This window comes from Stegostoma tigrinum, chromosome 14 (assembly GCF_030684315.1).
Source record: "Stegostoma tigrinum isolate sSteTig4 chromosome 14, sSteTig4.hap1, whole genome shotgun sequence".
NCBI lineage: Eukaryota > Metazoa > Chordata > Chondrichthyes > Orectolobiformes > Stegostomatidae > Stegostoma > Stegostoma tigrinum.
Genome location: NC_081367.1, coordinates 32,135,585 through 32,159,328, shown reverse-complemented (window position 1 = coordinate 32,159,328; position 23,744 = coordinate 32,135,585). Strand labels below are relative to the sequence as shown.

At 39.2% G+C, this 23,744-nt stretch overlaps 2 protein-coding genes across 5 annotated transcripts in view; one reads left to right on the top strand and one right to left on the bottom strand.

Moving 5' to 3' along the window:
* Positions 1-13,934, bottom strand: part of veph1 (ventricular zone expressed PH domain-containing 1) — a 226,132-nt gene extending 212,198 nt beyond the window's left edge. Inside the window, exon 1 of one of the 2 annotated variants that reach the window (XM_048542472.2) lies at positions 13,825-13,934. The gene's annotated coding sequence lies outside the window, so the exon portion shown is untranslated. The remainder of the gene's footprint in view (positions 1-13,824) is intronic. The other variant, XM_048542471.2, reaches the window with a different exon arrangement.
* The window catches only part of LOC125457831 (lysosomal amino acid transporter 1 homolog), a 71,472-nt gene continuing 60,423 nt past the window's right edge, over positions 12,696-23,744 (top strand). The window contains exon 1 of one of the 3 annotated variants that reach the window (XM_059651077.1): positions 12,696-12,953. The gene's annotated coding sequence lies outside the window, so the exon portion shown is untranslated. The other 2 variants (XM_059651080.1, XM_059651076.1) reach the window with 2 other exon arrangements.

Sequence of the window (23,744 nt, the reverse complement as noted above, 5' to 3'; positions counted from 1 at the left end):
TCAACAAAGAACTCTGCAGTAATGGTCGGTAATGCTGTTAAACATAACTATCTTAGTAATTTAAGTTTAACTGAATAATTTTAAGAATGTATTTATATAGATATATATAGAACAATACAGCACAGTACAGGCCCTTCAGCCCACGATGTTGTGCCAAACTTTTACCCTAATCCTAAGGTCTATCGAACCCCCACCCCTATTTATACTATCATCCATATGCCTATCTAATAGCCACTTGTGGAGGAATCAAAAACGTGCTCACCGACAGGGCAAGCTCAAGGGGGCAAGCGGCCTTTTCCTGCCCTTACTTTCTATGTTCATATGTACTCAAATTTTTAAAACTACACAGTAAGTTACAGCAATTTACTTTTTAATGCTTTGAATATAAACAGTGAAATTTAGGACCATAATTAGCATGTTAAGTGATATGGCCTAGAAATAAAACTAGTTTGAATGTTAGATACAGGGTGTAGGCATCATGCTTTTTGATATATTTGAAAGAAGAGAGTTGGAAATAGAGATGGCAGATGATCTGGCTGCATGATAGATGCTTTGGGCTCACTTTTTTAGGTCATGTACAGTTATCCATAGGGGCAGTGTGAAACAAGGGGTTACCAACAATCCTGTCAAATGGCACTTACAGATCAACAGCCTGCTCGCTGACACTCAATTTGGATTTCCCCAGGACCAATTAGCTCCTGTCCTTATGGCAACCTTGGTTCAAATATGGACAAAATAGCTGAATTCCAGAGGTGAGGGCGACTCCCACTATCATCAAGGTGTTTTCAACCGAGTAAGGTATTAAGGATCTCTTGTAAAACTGAAATCAATGAGAATCAAGGGGTAAACTCAACAGGGGTTGGAATCATTCATAGCACAAAATATGGTTGTTCTGTGACAATCCTGGACACCAATGCAGCAGTTCCTCACCAAGGCTGAACCATCTTTAGCTTTTTTTAATCAATTATCTTCCTTTTGACAAAATTAGAAGTACGGAGGTTCACTGAACCTGCCACCATTAATATCTGCCAAGTCACCATTGACCAGAAACTTAGCTGGACCAGCTGCATGAATACTAAGGACACAGGAGCAAACTGAAGGCTGGGTATGTAACTGACTTACTGACTCCCCGGGCTGTTCTAACATCGAGAACGCACAAACCAAGAATCTGACAGAATATCAAATTTACTCCACCCCCACCACCAAGCACGAGTAAAACAAAAATTCACATGGATCATACCAATGCATATTGCCACCAAATGGTCATCTTTGGAAGAGGCAGGGGAAGCCACCCAACATAACTACACCCCAAAGCAAGCTCTAGCCTCGTGGAGTGCCTGACCGAATAGCTTCTTTAATGTAGTTGCTCTCATGAAAAATGCAGCTCTCAGCTTTTTGTCCAATCTGACCACATCAAATGAACCATTCCTATTCTTCCAGGTCCATTCTTAGAAAATATTTTGCCTTTTTCCTTGCTCTCAAAGATACTTCTCCTTCCAATTCTTTTCATCATTCTTCCATCACTCTCCTTTGTTCCCTGCTATTCTCTTCTTTTGTTAGCTTCCTGTGTTTTTTTCAGGATCCTCCTTTGTTTCTGTTTGCTGACCAAACCATTTATCATGTATTGGCTCTCTCTTCGTCTCAGCCTTTGGGTCAATGGTCTTGTTAAAAGATTTTGTGTCTTATCACATGCCCCTGTAAATAGCACAGAAATTGATGGGGGAAGTAGTTTATTAGCCTCTTAACAGGAATGACACTCCAGGAAAGACTATGCAAAAAGTAATAATGCCACCTTGTTCGAATTGCATGCTGACAATCACGGTTGATTTTAATCTAGGTATAAATCGGATGAACCAAATTAGCGAAGGTAGCCTAGAAGATGAGTGCATAGCATTTTTCAGAATAATTTCTTGCAGCAGTACATTCTACAGCCAAACAAATAGCTAGTTATTTTAGACCTGGCAACTTGCAATTTATGTTTAATAATGCAAGGCATGCAGGTATTGCTAGCTGGGCCAGTATTATTACCCATCCTGAATTGCTCTAGAGGTGGTGGAGAGCTGCAGTTTTCAAAGACCATAGTCTATTTAGTATAGGTACCAAGAATGTTGTTCAGAAGAAAATTCCAGCATTTGACCCAGTAACCCCAAAGTAATACAATGTAAGTTTCAAGTCAGCATGGTGAGTGGCTTCAAGGCAAAATATCTGGTGGCATTTTCCCATGCATCATTTGCTCTTGTCCTTTTAGACAGAAGTAGCTGTGAGTTTGTAAGATGTGTTAAAGGTGCCTTGGTTAATTTCTGTAGTGTATCTTTTGAATGGTAAACACTGCTGCTACTGTACACCAGTAATGGAGGGAGTGAATGTACTTAGATATGAAGTCAACTGGGTGGGTGGGCTGATTTGTCCTGGATGGTGGCAAACTTCTTGAGCACTGATCCAAATAATTGGGGAGAAATCCATCACACTCCAGAGTTGTGCCTCATAAACAGTGGACAGGCTTTGAGGAGAGGGAGGTGAGTTAATTAGTGTAAGATTCCTAGCCTCTGACTTGTCCCTGTAGCCAGAATATTTACATAGTTAGTTGAGTTCAGTTTTTGGTCAATGGCAACTCCCATAATGTTGATAACAAGGGCATTCAGCAATGGTAGCTACTAATTAATTGGCAAAGTGCAATGGTAATTTTCTGTCTTGTTACACACAGTCACTGCCGGTTCTGGTGATAGCTGCCACTTGCCAGCTCAAACCTGGCAATAATCCAGATCTTGTGATAACAAGTTGTAGAGCTGTTTGAACACAGCAGGCTAAGCAGCATCATAGGAGCAGGAAGGCTGGTGTTTCAGGCCTAAAAGGGTCAGCTTTCCTGCTCCTATGATGTTGCTTGGCCTGCTGTGTTCATCCAGCTCTGCATCTTGTTATCTCAGATTCGCCAGCATCTGCAGTTCCTACTATCTCTGAAATAATCCAGATCTTACTGCTCCTAGACATGGATGCCTTCTTTATCTCATGAATTGGGAATGGTGGTGAACATTGTGTAGTCAGTGAAGGGCCATCCCCACTTCTGATCTAATGCCAAAGAGAAGGTGAATGACAAAACAGCTGAAGATGGTTGAGCACCCTGATGATATCCTACTGAGTTCAACAACTAACATCTAACTTTGAGCTAGGTACAACTAAAACCAGTGGAGAGTTTTCTCTCTAATTTTCAGGGAGCTCCTTGATGACACAGAGTCAAATGCCACTTTAATGTCAAGGGCAGGCAAGATTGGAACTGTTCTCTTTTCTGTACGGGGACATATCTGAGCAATTTTCTATATTGTCAGGTAGATGCCGGTATTGGAGCCATTTTGGAACAGCTTGGTTTAGGGGTCCGATCAGTTCTGGAACACAAGTCATTAATAATAATGCCAAAATGTGGTCACGGTCTGTAATCTTTGCTGTGTCTAGTGCCTTCAGCCATTTCTCAATATCACATGGAATTAAGCAAATTGGCTGAAGACTGGCATCTGGGCTGTGGCGGAACTCTGAAGGACGCTCACATTGAATTCTAGTTGGTATTTTTGGCTGAGCTTTATTGCAAACACTCCAGTCTTATCTCTTTTTAAGAATGTGCTGGGCTCCCCTATCATTGAGGATTGCAATATTTGTGGAGCTTTCTTCCTCAGTGAGTTGTCTCAATACAGAATACAGAAATGATCCAGAAATGCAAATTAGATGGAACACCAGCACAAAATCAGGTCAAAGATTAGAATGAACAACAAACAAAATTGGTCCACGAAACTGAAAAAAAAGGCTTGTTTTGCTATAGCACTGGTACTGGAGTTGATTCAGTCATTCCTTGCACCCACAAGACTTTCGTTCCTGAGAACCCCTGCGACTGATGAAATTCACGAGTATGGAGTGCATTAAAAATAGATTAAAATTGTTTGCGTGATTTTTGTCTATGGATGTTAACATTTGTTGTTGCTTATTTTTGGCATGGACAGGCAAATTTGCAATTCGTGATTTTGCGGATACAGAGGATTTACTGTAAATCTAATTGGCACTTCAAAATAAACTTGCAGGGGCTACAGGGAGTGTGGGGGGGCGTGCTAAAGAGAAATGGGGCTGATGGGCTATTTGAGAATTAGCATGATGGACTGAATGGTTTCTTTCTATGCCATGTTGACTATAGCCAAATGCTGTTCTGAAGCACTTCACAATCAGTGAAGTATTTTTGAAGGACAGTCACTGTTCTGTTGGCTTATTCATAGGATACTCACGTTTGGCTGGCAAGGCCACTGTGTATTACACATCACAAACAGCCACTCAGAAAGTAGTGCTGATCTACCTTAGAATGATAGAATCATAGAGATGTACAACATGGATACATAAAAGAGCATGTAAATATGTAGTAGGCTGAGAGATTGGTGTGGTGACATCTTGATTGATATTTTAAGGGTTAAAACCAAACATATTGAATGTAAGCTTAACTCAGAACTGGACAGACAAAGGAAGCATGAGCTATTTAAATACACAAAGAGACATAGCCACAATAACATACACAGAGCAGAAACTCATTAATGTTGCAGAGATATAATTGCTGTAAATGGGAACATATTTGTATTTTCCAGGGACATGGTCACTGGATATGGGCACAACGGGAGCTTGATTAATCTGCGACGGAAACTGATTCTTTTAACTGAGGACTGGTCCAGCCTTCTCATGAGACATCGATACACTAATTGTCTTGAAATGTTTATGATCATGTGACAAGTGTGACTCTGCAAAAAGTAGCCTTTATTTGTCAAGTCTCTCTCAGACTTCAATCGCTTTATGATATTGTAGAAGAAACTCTTTGCCTTGTTTGGGCCCCTTAACAATCAGTGTTTAATGTTGCTTGAAACATTACAACAGCCTGCCAGGGCAAAGACAATAGTATAGTTACTGTAACAAGGGCAATCAAGTGGACCTCATAGAATATGAGTTCCCTGGTTGGATCTGATTAACAGCTCCAATCAGGGAGCCCAGGCTGACAAACAAAAATAGGAGTGTCAGACATTCTGACACCCTGAGAGTTGGCTCTGATGGAGCTGGACTAGTGTCAAGGGCTTTCCATGTGTAAATAAAGGGTGACTTGGTGACGGGATACAGGCCTTCTGTCAAGATATTTCAGCGGTGACTTGATTTGATTTATTGTTGTCACGCATACCTAAGTAAAGTGAAAGCTTTGTTTGCGAGCAGTACAGGCAGGTCACAGTAAGCAAGGGCATACAGATCACAGGGTGCTTAGACAGAGTGAGATATACAGGTTACACTGCACAGGAGGTGTGCAAAGCAACATCAACATTAACAAGATCAGCATTACTTGATAAGAATGAGATGTAACTGATATAAAACGCTTACTAGTTGAAGCCCAACTGGACTCCAAAAAGGCACTACAACTGACTTTCTCATTGGAAAATGTAGCAAGTGGAGCATAAGAGTCACAGTGTATTTCAATGAAAGTGTATACCCTTGACAGTCTGACGAAGCTTGGGGAACACTACTTGAGTGAAGGCAATTGCACAGACTCACTCAGGACATATCTTGAACAGAGGGACTCCAAGTCAGCTCACAGCGAAACCCCAAAACAAAACCAAGCCTTGGCCAAACGGTTAAAACTTTCTTCAGGATCCACGCCAACAAGCCATTGTAGTTGCTGCTGAAATGCAGACTGAGGACAGCAAAACAGTCGACTAGACCTAAACTGAGCAAGACAACACATAGACCAATATTTAAGAGTGTGCACAGCCTGGAAAGTCCACCTACATCTAGTTTGGGACAATTAAATTGTTTAGCATCATCCAACTCAGAACCAAGTTAAATGGTTAAATGGTCATTCAATTTTAAAGGAGTTCAATACCACTGTGGCTATGGTAGTGATTGCAAAACCAGTCTTTAACTAAACTTGCTCTGGACTCCTACCCTTAACTTTGTGCAAGACCTTGGCCAGAGTGAGAACCTATACTGGGAAACCTTCACAGGTTAAGAGTACAACTTCAGTTTCGGTCAGAAGCAGCTAGTTCGGTTACCACTGACTGTAGTAAAAAGGATTGGGCCCAAGCTTGATGGGGCAAAATTGGTTGACAGACATTCAAGTGAATTGGTTGAACATTTTGCTTAAAAAATGGCTGCTTGAGTGAAATCCTGACTAACCACCCAGAGATTTTTCAGTAAGGTCTAGGGGCTGTTAAAAGGAACCGAGGTCACCTAGCATGTTGGCCAGGAAGCAATTCCACGATCCTGCAAGGCCTGCCCAATGTCATTTGTCTTATCTGCTGTCCTTATTTTTTAAAGTGGTAGAGGCCACAGGGTTGGAATGTGCTGTAACACACCTTATAGTTGGTGCAAACTGTGCACTGGTGATGAAGGGAGTGAATGTTGAACAACGGTGAATGGGGTCCCATCAAGCAGGCTGCTTTGGTCTGGATCCTGTTGAGCTTTTCAGGTGTTGTTAGAGCTGCACTCGTCCAGGCTAGTTTACTGTATTCCAGCACATCCTGACTTGTATCCTGTAGACAGTGGGCAGACTTTGGAAGGGGGGAGGCGAGTAACTTGCTGCAGGATTCCTATTATAGTCACAGTATGTATAGGATATGGACCAGTTCAGCATAGGAGTTGTGAATGTGCTAAACATTGTTCATTGATGACTACACACCCACCCCAAGTTCTAATCATATGAAGGTCATTGATGAAGTAGTAAGATTGCATGGCCTCTGACCCAACCTTGAAGAACAACTGCAGTAACATCCTGATCCTGAAATGAACAACATCCCCAATTCCCACTGTCTCCAGTTTTGCCACCCTCAGTACTTCCTTAAAGTAAATTTCAACATGGAAGGTGTACTGATTGAGAATGGTGGGGACAGTGGGGTTGAGATGCAGTTGGTGATAACCTGCAGAAGGCTTCCTTGCCTATGTTTGTTCTGATGCCATGAGGTTTCATGAAGTCCAGAATCAATGTTGGCAACACCTTCCCAACTGCATATCACGGTACCAACAAACCTGGTGTGTTTGTCCTGCTTGTGGGACAAACCATATCCAAAAATGGTGATGGTCATGCTGAGGCAAGCTGCTCCTTCATTAATTTTGGCATAAACCCTTTGTTATTTATAAAGAGGACATTGCAGGATTGACATTTTGCAGTTGTTGCTGGTGCCTATGTCAATACACAGTGGTCTGACCAGCTACATTCTTTCCTTAAGCAGTTTGATTCAACTGACTGGCTTGCTAGACCAATTTGGAAGGCAGGTAAGTGTCAATCACATTTACATGGACCAACCAGTTAAGGAGAGTGGATTTTCTTCCCTAAAAAGGACATTAGTAAACCAGTTAGGTTTTTATGACAATAAACAGTGGTCACCATCAGCTTTAACATTTTTATATTGAAATCAAATTTCACTATCTGCTATAGGGGAATTGAACTCTTATCCCCAGAACATAAGCCTGTGGTTCTGGATTACCAATGACAATAACACTATGCCCATGCCTCCCTGAAGTTGCCCTGTTCCCAATGCTGCACCACCCATTTAATATGGCTTTGTGCTCAGGTTTTCATGCAAAATAATTACTGAAGCCCAAACATGAAATCTCTTAGCAATCAGCCAAATAAGCAATATCATCCGTTAATGATTTGAACAAGGTCTATCTGGCTACATTGAGATAGTATCAACAGAATAAAAACAAAATACCCTACCCAAATATTTAGAACACTTATCTCCCTGTCCTGCAAACATTAAAACTTCACACAATAATGATCTTTAATCACTGAGCAAAATGTGAACATATTTGAAACTTTTCCCATCCTGCAGATGGATGAAATCAAAAGCAAAGAAAAGATAAGCAAAAGAGAACCCTCAAGTTAGCAGAAGGGGACCTTCTGGCTCTCCTCAGCAAGACCAAGGCATAATAGGGAGTTCAGGCCACCTAAACAAGGGTAAAACTCTCCTCAACAGCAAGAAAGTATGCATGAATGGAGGTGGCTAAGGCACTCTGTCACATCCATAGCCCTGGGTAGCAGAATAGAGCTGCAAGAAGTTCAGTGACCTGGCCAGACCAGAGAAGGAAAGGTTTCAATGTCCAAGACTCAAAACAATCAAAGAAATAATCAGTCAGAGAGGCCAGAACCCCAACTACCCTACAATCTGAAAGATGCATGCTTCTGCATCTTTCTCCTCCCTCCTCCTCCATTCTCTTCGAGCACAACATTATCTAATTAAAGTTTTTGTTTTTTAAGATAAAAATGTGGTTTCTGGGTTATCAGGAGAGGTCTAATAGCTCCAATTAATCCTGGTCAGCTAATTAATTCTGGATTTACATGGCCACAAAAGCCTCAATGTCTAAGCACCTGCATGCAAATTAACAGAATCTCCAAAGTAATTATAAGTTGGAGGAAACTCTCCTTTTGCTTCTTGGAATTTTACTTTTGTGGGCAAAGGCTCATTCAAGCAAAATTACAATGAATGGACTCAAATGTTGGTGCTCTTTGTCAAAGTTGGAGACCTTTCATGGTATAGCATTTAACTGTTTCGTTAGCATTAAGCTCCTATCTGGGTGGCGATCACATGGAAACTCAGAACCTGCATCAGATATAGAAACACAAATCTAACAAATGACAGGGTGAACTAATACAGCATTATCTACAATTCCACAGGTACAATAAAACCTTTCAAATGGAAATGACTACATAGAATTTGTTTCATCACTCAACTGCGTTTTTCTCATGTCAATAAAATATTTTGTTTGAAGAAATAGGCAATTAAACCATGAGTTATTACAGCAGTCACAACACAAACAACAAATTCTAAAAAAAGCTGTTTAAAATGTTTGTAAACTATCCTTGTTACACCACCTTTAGAACAATTTAAAATAAACTATCCTCATACACTTTCACCCGGTCATAAATGTTTTATTTTATCTTTATTTTCAAATATTTCAAATATTTTCAAATAAGACTATGCAAAAAGAAATAATGCCACCTTGCTCGAATTGCATGCTGACAATCACGGTTGATTTTAATCTAGGTATAAATCGGATGAACCAAATTAGCGAAGGTAGCCTAGAAGATGAGTGCATAGCATTTTTCAGAATAATTTCTTGCAGCAGTGCATTCTACAGCCAAACAAATAGCTAGTTATTTTAGACCTGGCAACTTGCAATTTATGTTTAATAATGCAAGGCATGCAGGTATTGCTAGCTGGGCCAGTATTATTACCCATCCTGAATTGCTCTAGAGGTGGTGGAGAGCTGCAGTTTTCAAAGACCATAGTCTATTTAGTATAGGTACCAAGAATGTTGTTCAGAAGAAAATTCCAGCATTTGACCCAGTAACCCCAAAGTAATACAATGTAAGTTTCAAGTCAGCATGGTGAGTGGCTTCAAGGCAAAATATCTGGTGGCATTTTCCCATGCATCATTTGCTCTTGTCCTTTTAGACAGAAGTAGCTGTGAGTTTGTAAGATGTGTTAAAGGTGCCTTGGTTAATTTCTGTAGTGTATCTTTTGAATGGTAAACACTGCTGCTACTGTACACCAGTAATGGAGGGAGTGAATGTACTTAGATATGAAGTCAACTGGGTGGGTGGGCTGATTTGTCCTGGATGGTGGCAAACTTCTTGAGCACTGATCCAAATAATTGGGGAGAAATCCATCACACTCCAGAGTTGTGCCTCATAAACAGTGGACAGGCTTTGAGGAGAGGGAGGTGAGTTAATTAGTGTAAGATTCCTAGCCTCTGACTTGTCCCTGTAGCCAGAATATTTACATAGTTAGTTGAGTTCAGTTTTTGGTCAATGGCAACTCCCATAATGTTGATAACAAGGGCATTCAGCAATGGTAGCTACTAATTAATTGGCAAAGTGCAATGGTAATTTTCTGTCTTGTTACACACAGTCACTGCCGGTTCTGGTGATAGCTGCCACTTGCCAGCTCAAACCTGGCAATAATCCAGATCTTGTGATAACAAGTTGTAGAGCTGTTTGAACACAGCAGGCTAAGCAGCATCATAGGAGCAGGAAGGCTGGTGTTTCAGGCCTAAAAGGGTCAGCTTTCCTGCTCCTATGATGTTGCTTGGCCTGCTGTGTTCATCCAGCTCTGCATCTTGTTATCTCAGATTCGCCAGCATCTGCAGTTCCTACTATCTCTGAAATAATCCAGATCTTACTGCTCCTAGACATGGATGCCTTCTTTATCTCATGAATTGGGAATGGTGGTGAACATTGTGTAGTCAGTGAAGGGCCATCCCCACTTCTGATCTAATGCCAAAGAGAAGGTGAATGACAAAACAGCTGAAGATGGTTGAGCACCCTGATGATATCCTACTGAGTTCAACAACTAACATCTAACTTTGAGCTAGGTACAACTAAAACCAGTGGAGAGTTTTCTCTCTAATTTTCAGGGAGCTCCTTGATGACACAGAGTCAAATGCCACTTTAATGTCAAGGGCAGGCAAGATTGGAACTGTTCTCTTTTCTGTACGGGGACATATCTGAGCAATTTTCTATATTGTCAGGTAGATGCCGGTATTGGAGCCATTTTGGAACAGCTTGGTTTAGGGGTCCGATCAGTTCTGGAACACAAGTCATTAATAATAATGCCAAAATGTGGTCACGGTCTGTAATCTTTGCTGTGTCTAGTGCCTTCAGCCATTTCTCAATATCACATGGAATTAAGCAAATTGGCTGAAGACTGGCATCTGGGCTGTTGCGGAACTCTGAAGGACGCTCACATTGAATTCTAGTTGGTATTTTTGGCTGAGCTTTATTGCAAACACTCCAGTCTTATCTCTTTTTAAGAATGTGCTGGGCTCCCCTATCATTGAGGATTGCAATATTTGTGGAGCTTTCTTCCTCAGTGAGTTGTCTCAATACAGAATACAGAAATGATCCAGAAATGCAAATCAGATGGAACACCAGCACAAAATCAGGTCAAAGATTAGAATGAACAACAAACAAAATTGGTCCACGAAACTGAAAAAAAAGGCTTGTTTTGCTATAGCACTGGTACTGGAGTTGATTCAGTCATTCCTTGCACCCACAAGACTTTCGTTCCTGAGAACCCCTGCGACTGATGAAATTCACGAGTATGGTGTGCGTTAAAAATAGATTAAAATTGTTTGCGTGATTTTTGTCTATGGATGTTAACATTTGTTGTTGCTTATTTTTGGTATGGACAGGCAAATTTGCAATTCGTGATTTTGCGGATACAGAGGATTTACTGTAAATCTAATTGGCACTTCAAAATAAACTTGCAGGGGCTACAGGGAGTGGGGGGGCGGGCGTGCTAAAGAGAAATGGGGCTGATGGGCTATTTGAGAATTTCATGGTACAGCATTTAACTGTTTCGTTAGCATTAAGCTCCTATCTGGGTGGCGATCACATGGAAACTCAGAACCTGCATCAGATATAGAAACACAAATCTAACAAATGACAGGGTGAACTAATACAGCATTATCTACAATTCCACAGGTACAATAAAACCTTTCAAATGGAAATGACTACATAGAATTTGTTTCATCACTCAACTGTGTTTTTCTCATGTCAATAAAATATTTTGTTTGAAGAAATAGGCAATTAAACCATGAGTTATTACAGCAGTCACAACACAAACAACAAATTCTAAAAAAGCTGTTTAAAATGTTTGTAAACTATCCTTGTTACACCACCTTTAGAACAATTTGAAATAAACTATCCTCATACACTTTCACCCGGTCATAAATGTTTTATTTTATCTTTATTTTCCAATATTTCTTTATATTAATAGAATTATTTGCAGTCATTTAGGATTCAGAGCAGACTGTCGATTTGACACATTAGATCCCAAAATAGTCTCAAGGTCTAATGCTTTATTTTGAAAATATCATAATTACATTATGCCTTGTTTTGTGTGGAGATAACGTATTCAATATTGAGGAAGCCACTTTGTCAAACAGAATACCACCAAATATACGGGAAAAGTATTTCTGCTGGAGCAAAGATATGCTTTTTAAAATCAAACCATTGTCATCTTGTGGTTAAGCCCTAAATGTGTTCAATCTCAAACTCTTCAATTTACAATTGCCCTGATCCAAATACTACTAGATGAAGCCTCTAGTGTTACCAATATGCAACATAGAGCATCCCAATCTCACCCTAAAATTTAACAAATCACTATGTTGTGCAATAATCTATTATTCTGCCATGTATTTTTAAACATCATATAGATTGCTGTAAGGAGGCTTTTTATAAAATTTTAGATTTTTCTCAGAATCTTGTTTTTGCTTCAGTAGTACGATTTGGATGAAATGGAATGATACTGTATTTTAATAGGATCTTCAATGGAGTATTTTAGGTTGCCTCAAACATTTTTCTTGCCATTTATACCTATAAAGCATTCCTCTACTCATTTGATCGTTCAAAGGAAAAATATTCAAAGTCGTTTCATGCAATCATACAGTATTGAGAAAAAAATCACTCAATAAATTTAATTTCTCAATGGGTTAACAAGCCAATCAAAAATGTTCATCGATTATAATATGCAAACATTTTAACACTGTTGAAACGCTTTCGTAATTGCTGTCAGTTAACAATCGTAGAATCTCTAGGGTGTGAAGCCGGCCAATCGGCCACAGGTTCCACCCAGCCCCACCCCACTACTTTTCCCTCTTACCCTGCATTGCCCATGGACAGTACACTCAAATCTCCACACCCCTGGACACTACACGTAATTTAGCCAATCCAACTAGCCAGTTCTGACGAAGGGTCACCGGATCCAAAACATTAACTTTTTTTTCCTTCACAAATGGTGCTACATCTGCTGAGCTTTCCCAGCAATTTTGTTTTTGCAACCTGTACGTCATGGTCTGGGGAAAATGTGCAAACTAGCACCCTCGGGGTAAAATCTAACCCTCATGCTGAGGCCAGCATTCTGCAAAGAATAAACAAGGAGCATCGATAAGTAAGTTTTATTTTGCAATCTTATTTTTAAAAGCACCGTCTCAGACAGCCCTGGCGAGGAAGCGTGGAGTATCTGCTGTTCGACTTGAAGTCAATGGACACCAGAAAGGCTGGAGAGCAGGGCTACGGACATTTCGGGGTGTTTTTGTTTTTACTTAGAATGTGAACTTTTTATTCGGGCTGCTTTAAAAAGACGCGGCCCTTCTGCATTGTTTAATTCTTGTTTGATGACAATTGAAATTGGCAATTAGAAGGCACAGAATACTGTTCCGCTTCCGCTTATTCTTCCCTTTCAAAGCACAACATTGAAAAAAAGTCGCGATTAGATATGCACATAATGCATTAACACGTAATTTGCCCACCACATCCCACGCTTTCTGATTTCTGTGTTTTTGGCGTATCCTGTCAGTGGTTCACTCTCCACACCAAATATCTGCTTTTATTCACCACTTTGTAAAACAGAGCTGGTTAAAGTGAATTTGCGTTTCAAGGACCTCATTTTAACTGAGTCTCACACACTGACATAGAACCGGGTGAAAAAGAAGAGTTAAAAAAATCACAAAATAATAATTCGCAGGAGCAGTATCAGACGATTCAAGTAGCAGTCCGTGAAACGGCCAAAGTAAATTCTTGAGAACGTTGCAAGAGCCGTTCCATCCGGTGTGACCCACCTGAAAGGTCTGTTCGAGAAAAGCAGCGCACCAGGAAACTCTGTCATCCTACAGTTATCATTTTTCTGTTTAAAAATAACAAACACAAAAGCGTCCCCAGTCTATACTGTTTACTGGTCCGCAGGATTTCAACGTCGTATTTTAGTAAAACAGCAAAACAGGTGTAATGCTGTCGGAAAGAATTTGACTTTTAAGACTTACCTTTTCTTTTCGAAAACTGTAACATTGAGATTTCGCGAATGGTATTTTTTGTTTCCTCTCAGCAATACATTGAGTAGTCTATGTCAGCGCTTAATCCCCTGTGAATAGTGAACAGTCCCAATTGATTCCAAACTGTCCCAAATACATCAGCGCCCCCGAGCGCCAGCGTTTCCCATTTACAGCTGAACGCCGCCGCTCGGAGCTCGACAGCTGGAGACTTGCCTTCTTCCTAAAGCTGCGGGGCCGTTTGGCAGAGAATAACGGCAGCGTTTCACAGAATAGAACCAAACAAAATTGGGTTTGGTGATTACACTGAACTTAGAACGATGAGATAGAAAACCATATGGCCAAATTTACCAAGACCGCAAAAAAAGGTGCGATTTTAAACTGTGTAGTGGATGTGTCACATTTTGATTAAGGGAATGGGCAAAACCGTGGCAGAAGGGGTTACTTCCTAACGAGAAATAGAAGACTAGTCGTTCATATACACAAAGGTGGATAATATCATGAACGGGTTCAGAAGGTAGTGAAAAAGACAAAAAAGAACGCTTTATATCTAATGTAATAAAATGTGAGGCTGGATGAACACAAGCAGGCCCAGCAGCATCTCAGGAGCTTGGCCTGCTGTGTTCATCCAGCCTCACATTTTATTATCTTGGAATTCTCCAGCATCTGCAGTTCCCATTATCTCTGATACTGCTTTATATCTAATACCCTGGTTAGACCATACATGGAGCCCTGTGAGAAAGTTCTGGGCTCAAGGAAGACCTCGGCAGAAGTGCAGAACCAATTCAACAGCATGGTCTCTGGACAATAAGGTTAAATTATGAGGAGAAATGAAACAAATCATACTTGTATTCTTTGGGATTTAAAACAATAAAGGGTGATATGATTAACAGTTTCCAGATATTTAGGAAAACCGTTAAAAGATTGAGAGAAATCATTTCTGCTGGGTTGAGAAATCCAGAACTAGGCAGCATAGTTTAAAAATATGAACAAGATCTTTCAGGATTGAAATGAATAATCATATCCACATGGATAGAATGGCAGAAGCTTGGAATTTTCTTCTGCAAAGATTGTTAGATCAACTGTAAATTGAAAACTGAGATTGATGGCATTTTGTTATCTAGCAATGTTAAAGAATACAAAGGCAAATGTAGAGTTAGGAACAGATCATCCATGATCTTACTGATTCATGGAACAGATTCAAGGGACTAAATGGTCTGGTCCTGGTTCCAACACTCATATTTTTTCAGGGGCTGAATAACCACAATCTGTGTTGTAATTTCTGTCATCCTGTGGAAATTCTCAGAGTGGCTTGGTGTTTAGGAGTTTGGAACTCCTTCAAAAGTAGCACAAGTACCAAGCCCACTTCGCCTTGTGAAACCTTTTGTTTCATTCATATCATTCCATAGCAGCCAGTATTAGTATGTGAGCTCCAAGCAATGAGCAATTTTGACTCACTTGCCAATTCAAAGTTCTTACTCTCTCAAAAAGTTCATGTTCAAACCCTAAATAAAGGACTTATTAAAGATGGGATCAATTGGGAAGCTTGACTACATCTTGTGCAGTGTAGGTGATTTTTGACTGTAGTTTCAGCATGAACATCAGTAGTTATAGGATTATTGCTAGTTAGAAGTAAGATTTTGGTATGTATCATCTATTGGTACCTGTTATAGGTTATCAATCAGTTAGATTGAGAGAAATCAGAATGTTACTAATATTATTTTTAGTTGTCGTTTTGACAGGTGGAAGGTGCCTGTTCATGATGTTTTTAAAATGTATTGTGGCTGTGCATGTCGATCACAACATAGTCTCAACAAAACCAGGCCTTAGTCCAAAGGCAAAGGGGTTCCAGGATGATTAGGGGCCAGACCTGCTGAGCTTTTCCAGCAGCTTTATTTTTGTTCCTGATTAGGGGGCCAGACTCTGCTGCGAAATATTTCAAAGCAACTTGTGCATGACGGTACACAGATATACGTCAGTGCAATCCCCTGCCACCACTACTCATTTGTGCAGTGAATAAAGTTTCTCCAGATTATCCCTTGAAGTTGTGATGGATGAAAGGGATTGATTTTCTCCACTGAAAACATTTAACAATTATAAAGATGTGACTTTTTTTCCCCTCCAAAATACTTCGCACACTTTCATCTCTAAATGACATTTTCTTAAGCAGACCAAAATCTAAAATATTGATCCTTATATGGAGTGAGTAAATTAGTGTGCGGCAGTGTTGCCAAAGTATTTTTCGCTGGAGACCATACAGGTTGTTCACTATGTGCTTTTGCCACTGAAATAGATGGAAGCCCCCATGCCATGAAAACGTATGGTTGAAGCTAAACCAACAGTTTGGTTTCTTACAAAAAGAAATTCATACTGAGCCAAGTATGGGTTAAATGATAATGCATTCCTTAACTTAACAATGATAATTAAGCTCAGTAACTTCAAACAAAAGTTAATACTGCACAGTAGGCAAATGCCTTACAGGAAATTTTAAATCCTTTCTTGACAGCCTAATTATCCATATTAATTAATTTTATTACATGGGTTAATGGGAAATGGAGGCAACATCAGTTGTTCACTAGTTCATGAATTAAATAAAACCTATTGCAATGCTATTTCATAGCTAACAACCTTGAGGCTATAGTAACTTTTCCATCAGAATATCCCAAAGAATCAGCCATTACAACCAACGGCTCTGCTAACTTTCCAAAAATGGCAAGCTTATCTATGTTATCACATACTTTGGAGTTGATAAGAGCCAAATTGTATTAGAGAAAACAAACATTGGCATCCTCTTTGAATTTCAATGTTCCCTCCAAAGAGTAGATAAGAATTATGGACACCTATTTCCTCAAGACTAAGGAAGTTATTTTAGAAGTAACATATTTAAACAAACCAGAAAATTGATCCAGCAATAGTTTCACTTAATGACTGAATATTTTATGTTAAATTAAGGTTTAGGTTAAATAGAGAATAACAAATACAATTATCAGACATCAATAAAGGTTGCCACAAGATGGTAAGAATTTTATCATAATTATGCATAGATAAGGAACAAATCACATAATATTTTAAATTCAGATTGTCAAAACACACTCAGACAAACTCTAAACAGAGTTGGTCCTCACAGTACTAGGGACTAACATTGTCATCACTGACAGCCGTGACGTGGAGGTGCCGGTGTTGGACTAGGGTGGAAAAGGTCAGAAATCATGTGACACTGGGTTATAGTCCAATAGATTTATTTGAAAACACGAGCTTTCAGAGCTTTATTCCTTCTTCAGAAATGCATACTTCAGAAGGAGTAAGGCCTCAAAAGCTTGTGTTTTTCAAAACAACCTGTTGGACAGCAACACAGAGTCATGGGATTTCCAACATTGTCATCACTAAGAGCAAAAAGTTTTTTTTAAGAACTGGAAGAAAACAGTTTGGTATAATGAAACAGTATAATACTATAATTCAAATTTACAAAATGCAGCATCATATTTTAAGGGCAATGATGGGATTCACATAATGTGGCACCAATGTAGATGGCTAACAACCCATTGTAAATCATAATTGTTGACAGACTATTTAACTCAATAATATGCTTAAAACAAAATACTTGTTGCATGAAGATCAAGTCAACAAAGCCACGAAGAATAATAACTAGTCCTGCAGGAAATACTAGATTTCTGTGAAACATTACCTTCTTAGTCATGACAGTAATGGTAAGCGTGATGACAATTCTTCTGGCTTAGCTATAGTTAAATATTGTAAACTGGTCAGGGATACCTCCTCCATCTGCAGGAAAGCTTTCAGCCTTCCAATGCTATTCTGCTTTCATAATATGCAAAACATGGCATCTTTCCTTCTAACCTTTGAAATTAGTATAACCCCATGTCCAGTTTTCTAACATCTACATCCAAGATCCTCGACTACTTCCCCAAACAATGTTACAGGAGGAATATATTACTAATCAAGCCCCTTTATCCCACCAGCCATACAAGTAGTAAAAGTTTGTTGACTTACTCACCAGGATGACCAGTTGATTCTCTACTTGCACTACTATTGTGCTGCAGGATGTGTATTATTGATTATATATCTTTAGAGAATAATTTTTAACATAGTGATATATGGGATTGGTTCATTTACCATAGGGTTTTAAATAAGTGAGATTAGACAGTCCTTCTACAATAGTCAGCTAATTCAAAAAGTGCCAAAGACACAGGCGTTTTGGAGTGTTAATGGAAGATTGTTTTTGCTGTGATGGTTTATGATAGGTGGGGTTAACTTTGGAGGACATGAGCTTATTTTTATTCAAGAGAATCAGGGTTGATTTTAGCCTAGAAAAAGCAAAGATTGCAAATTTTGGAGATGGTTTTGGAAGAGATCTGATTGGATTCAGAAATAAATATACTTTTTCTCCAGAAAAAGAGTGTAAGAAAGTCCTGGGAAAACACGGTTACCTAAATGCAGAAGTTTACTTAGTGAAATGTTCAAACCAAGGATGTTTGATTATAAATTTGCAGATTCCTAAATCTGACAAATTCTACACTCTTAGTTTTGTGTGTATTTATGTGAGAAGATTTCACAGTTTACATGAAAGAACTGATGAAAAATCAATTAAATTGAACGTAAGGATTTGACACGGACAGGTAATTTCACCAGATTTGTGTTTCTGTAATGGATAGTATTGGGAAACATGATGAGACTTTGTTTTTGATTGTTTAAAATTTTGAACTGTTTATCATTTCATCAAGGTAGATTGTTCTCTTAATTTTCTGTTCATCTTTTGTATAATAAACCTATGTTCTGTTTTAAAGAAAATCTGCAGCCTTTTATGACTTTATTTTAGTGAATTACCACCATGGTACATTGAGTTTTTAAAACGTATGATCTATCAGGCCAAATTTTATTGTGTGTCTGCCTTGTCCAGCAATACCATCAGGTGGAATCACAGCGTGATCTGGAATGTAAGAAACTTTCTCCCAGGAATCTTCTAATGAACTTAAAGTAACCCATTAACTTAAAACAAAGTTTATTCTTAGACAAGTGGCAAACACTGGTTAACATCTCGACTGTAATCTGGGATTAAAATTTGTATCCTCTTTATCCCAAATATACTCGTGTAAGGCAAAAGACAGCAAACTCTCCAGAGAGGATGAGAAAGTGACAAAATTTTTTAAAAAATCCTTGTTGGCTAAGGATCTGTAAATGAAAGGTGGAATTTTATGATTTGGAATTTTGTGCTCCTCCTTTCACCATGTCAAAATCCTGAAGTTTCCTTCCTCATCACATTATTGTTCTCAAACCAGATGGACTGTACATACACCATATGGAGTGTATAAAGTTTCAACTGTCAGCATCATGTGGTCAAGGACTGTTAGGGTTGCGAATAAGTGATGGACAACAACATTTCTCTTTCATTATTCTTTAGTTCTTTCTCCCCGTTAATGTGTGAGCATAGTAGACCTGTGCTTCATTGGAGATAAGCTAAGGCTGTTTGAAGCTTCCCAGTCTGCCAATGCAGAGGCGCTGTTAATGGAGAACAATAATTTGCGTGAGGTGGTTCCAGCTTTTATCTGCAGGTGCAGCGGCTCTGAGGTTGTGTTTTCATTTAATGTTGACAGTGTCAAAATACTTGGTGATTTCAGAGTTTCAAGGTTTGGGGAAACACATTATTTTTCACAGGAACAGGGATGTATATATAAAAAATGTCAAAAGGTGAGCACAACGTCTGTCGGGAGCGACAAAAGTCTATTTGTAAATGCAGACAAGTCACAACGAACATGTGGCGCTATCAATGGGCGGTTACCGATTAATATTAGTTTATTTATTTCCAATTATTTGTTGTTTCCAATTAAACACATGTATGTATCATCTAATATAAACATAGTGTAAATATCCTTGTAACTAAATTGTGAAAAAAGACGCTGTTTGTGTAATTAGGATGCTTAAGATTTTTGAATAGATTTGAATGGATGTTTCTGAGTACTCTTGAAATTGAGCTGTACGAGATTTGGCCACATCTTTAAAAGTCATAAACTTTTCCAGCTGGCATTACCATTTTATGAAGGTCTAACTTAATATTGTTTATGTGTATGCCGTAAAGCGCAGCCGTGGTTTTATTTATTGCAGTCTGTTTCTGATTCTTCAGTGCAAAATAGGCTAGAACAATCGTACAACTTGGAAATCCGGTTTGAGTATCGCTGAAAATGGACCAGTAATCAAAATAGCCCCTTTTTAAAAAACAAAATGTATCATTCTGCCCTCTCCAACTCCACTCACCCTTAAACCTGGAAGTGAACTGCCCCTTATTAGTTCCCACTTGCCCGGCTCAACATTGGAAAGGCGAACCGAATCATTTTGGTGCCTTCCCACCTCTACTGCTTGACAGTAAAAGTTGTGCTGTTGCCACACACAGCTGAATCATTTGTAAATTTATAAGCTTGATCCCCTGTGCAGCTTGGAGCTGGGCTATGCAGCCATGATCTCCAAGATTGTTTACACATTTTTTTTTACCGTTGGTATTATCTCTAATGTTACAGATCTACACGTTGTTACTACCATTAAATTTAACAATTCTTTATTGCTGGTTTCTCATTGTTCAGTGATTTCATGATACCCAACGTTTTGTTGCATGTGCCTTCAGTATTAAATTCCTCTTAACAATTACACTGGTTCTTGCTGATCTACGTAGGCTCTAGCTTTCCTAAATATACAACATTCAATCTCTATTTCTTTATAAATTATTCTATTTCAATCCCTGGGTGCAATCTTCTGCTTCTGAAGGAAAGGGTACTTAATTAGGATGGGATAAGGAGACAGCCAAACCATGCCAAATTTAAATTCTGGACCAGCAGGTTCATGATTGACTTTTCTAACCTGGAACCATTGAGGCCCTTAGTGATCAATTAAGGGGTTTGCCTGCCAGGAGCTGATGTTCTGCTCTTGCTTCCAACCCCTATCTCCCATGACATTCAACCTGAGAAAACTATTCCCCACAAATCACTTACCCATGACTTGGATCTTCAGTGACCCTGGGATTTTGGATGTACTTTTCTACCAACAGTTACAGTTCTCAGCCTTGGGAATGCTGAGTAGAAGAGTTACCCAGTCTCTGGTTGGCAGTTCTCACTGGATGGGACATCTACACAGATTCTTAATTCCAGGGGACTGGGCACTGCTTTGATTAGCGTGTGGTTTCTTGGGCATTCTCTTTGAAAAGCAACATGCCTCTCACTCCCCAGCAGGTTAGATCCTTGCTGCTTCAAAAAGATTGTACCCCCTTTCTTGTTGATGCCCTCCTGAAGACACTGCCTTGCCAACAATTATTGATGCCCCTTGCTCCCCTTCACTCCACCATTGATCATGCTGTCAACTGTTTGAATCCTATGGAGTTCTTTCTATAGAATAAACCTCACCACTTGATAACCTTTCTTCCATTTTCATAAAACACTCAAGGTCCTTTACTTTGATCAAGTTTTAGATTACTCTTTCTGGTTACTCAATTCTTTATTAAATTTCTTTGTGCTTATTTATGAAGCACCTTGAAACATTTCTTTTCAATGGATGGTGGCTGTTAATAGTTAAAACTATAATTCACAAGGCCATGTTGTTCCAATTAGACAAACTCTAGTTTCACCTTCTTGGGTCTGTCTGAGCTGCTTATTTTTGGATCAAACATTAAACTGAGGTCTTATCAACCATCTTAAGTGATATTTAAAAGACCATAATTTGTAGCAGAGCAGAAGATTCTCCTCATATAATCTATTTTTGTGATATGTACTTTATTTCTGATTGTGGGGCTTGATTTGCACAAATTTGCATGTTTCCTGCATTATAGCAATGACTTCACTTCAGAAGCATGTAATAACTTGTAAGACACTTTAGAATGCTCCAAGTTTGTGAAAGGTAATTTAGAAATTCAAGTCATTCCTAAATCATAAACATCTGATTTGGAGGCAAGAGTATTATTACTGGACTAAGGCTTACATCTGAAGCAGTTGTTCAGACAGGTGAAGAAGTGGGGTCTTTATCTATCTGATTTACTGCCATGTCCCACTTGCACGTTGTTGAGCTTAAATCATTCCCATTCTTTTAGTTTGTTGTCTTCTGCAAATAATATAACTCCTGGTGTCAGTCAACTAGGAATTAGTGTGCATGCACATTTGGCCTGCATTGCAGCCACTGGCATACACAGGCGTATTCTGTTATTTGTTACAAACTTGATCATTCTCAAGCTCTAGCTTCCACTACTGAGTCCTGTGTTTTACAATTCCTCTCATCAGAAATCTAACTCATTGCCTCTGAGCTCATTTGTAGCATCTGTTTTAACGGCTTTCGTACTGGTTTCATTCTGCAACTTTTAATTTAATATTCCCAAATTCCTTGAGTTTAGTGCATAACATTTGATACCTAACCTATTTGTTCATGATCGATTTGGCAATGAATTCATTTTGCCAATTTGTTCTTTAAGCTTGAAAACTTGATATCTCGTATTTTCCAAAGAAAAATTCCATTGCAATCAGTAAGAGCTATAAACTGATTTTAGTTAGTGAAGAATGTGCAATCATTTATTTTGGTATGAATGAGTCCATTTAAAAGGATTAATTCCATATTTTGACCATTTTTAAACCAAATAAGCTCTACTACTCTGGCTGTTGTGACTTTTCAGTAGAGTTATACATAATGAATTGACTGATCTTGAAATGAAGCCTCGAGATCCTTCCTACAATGAGCTTGTAGCGTTAATGATAACTCCTTACCGCCCTACTACTGATTCTATCTGTACTTGTGTGGGAAGTGCTCCCTCTGGTGTTGTAGCATCACAGATACAGCCTTGTGCTGAACTGCTTAAATATAATCTCAGATGATGATGGGAACTGCAGATGCTGGAGAATCCAAGATAAAGTGTGGGGCTGGATGAACACAGCAGGCCAAGCAGTGCTCCTAAGATGCTGCTTGGCCTGCTGTGTTTATCCAGCTTCACACTTTGTTATCCTACATATAATCTCCATGTATTTATTGACTCACTGTGCTGTTGGAAAGCTAGTTTGCTGTTTATGCTGGTAAATAGTTGGCTTTGGTGAATAAGATATTGCTTGTTTTAAGTCATCAGCTATCCCCCTAATCAAGGATGATATCTACGCAGTTTCTGCCAAAAGTCTTCATGTGAGCGAACATGCTGCTTCTTGACCTGCATATCTTTGGGCACATGGGAAAGGACATAATGTGCAGTAGTGGGATCCAGCATGCAGTTTTTGCTTCCTTTCTCTTCCATTTCAGCACCTACTCTGCCTCTTTATTAAGATATTGGGTCTGAAAACATGGTGCAACTTGATACCATTCTGAATGATTGGTAAGAAACTCTGCCCAGTCACTAAGGTCAGTGTTAATGCATATCAAAGAGAGATTCAGTGTTTTAGAAGCACTTTTCTTGACCTGCCCTGTTTATGTTGGCTATTTGAGAGTTGACAAATCAGGACCTTGTGAGGGAGATGGTTTTGGTTTTCTGGACGATCCTTCATAGTTTGTTTTGCCAGAATGGTTATGAGCTGGCTTCAAGGACACTGGGATTGGTTCAACAGTCCTCCACCTGAATCTGGAGAATCCAGCAGAAACATTGCTGATGGAATTCATCTCATGCCATGCGTGTCACTGATAGAGTGTAGTCTCACTGCAGCGCAGATGTAAGATGACAACAACTGCTGTGACAACTATGATTTTTTTGACTTTGAGGTCTTTTTTTGTCAAATATCTAATAGTTCCTCTAGTTTGTAGAAAGTTGAACAAGCGAAGCTGATCTATTGTTGGGTCTCCTCGTCAATACTGGCATTTTCAGAAAGGTTCAGAAAAGTACTCAACATATTAATTGGGAGAAACTTTTCACAATCTTCTCTAATTGATTGCAGAATACGGCTGATTGGAAATTT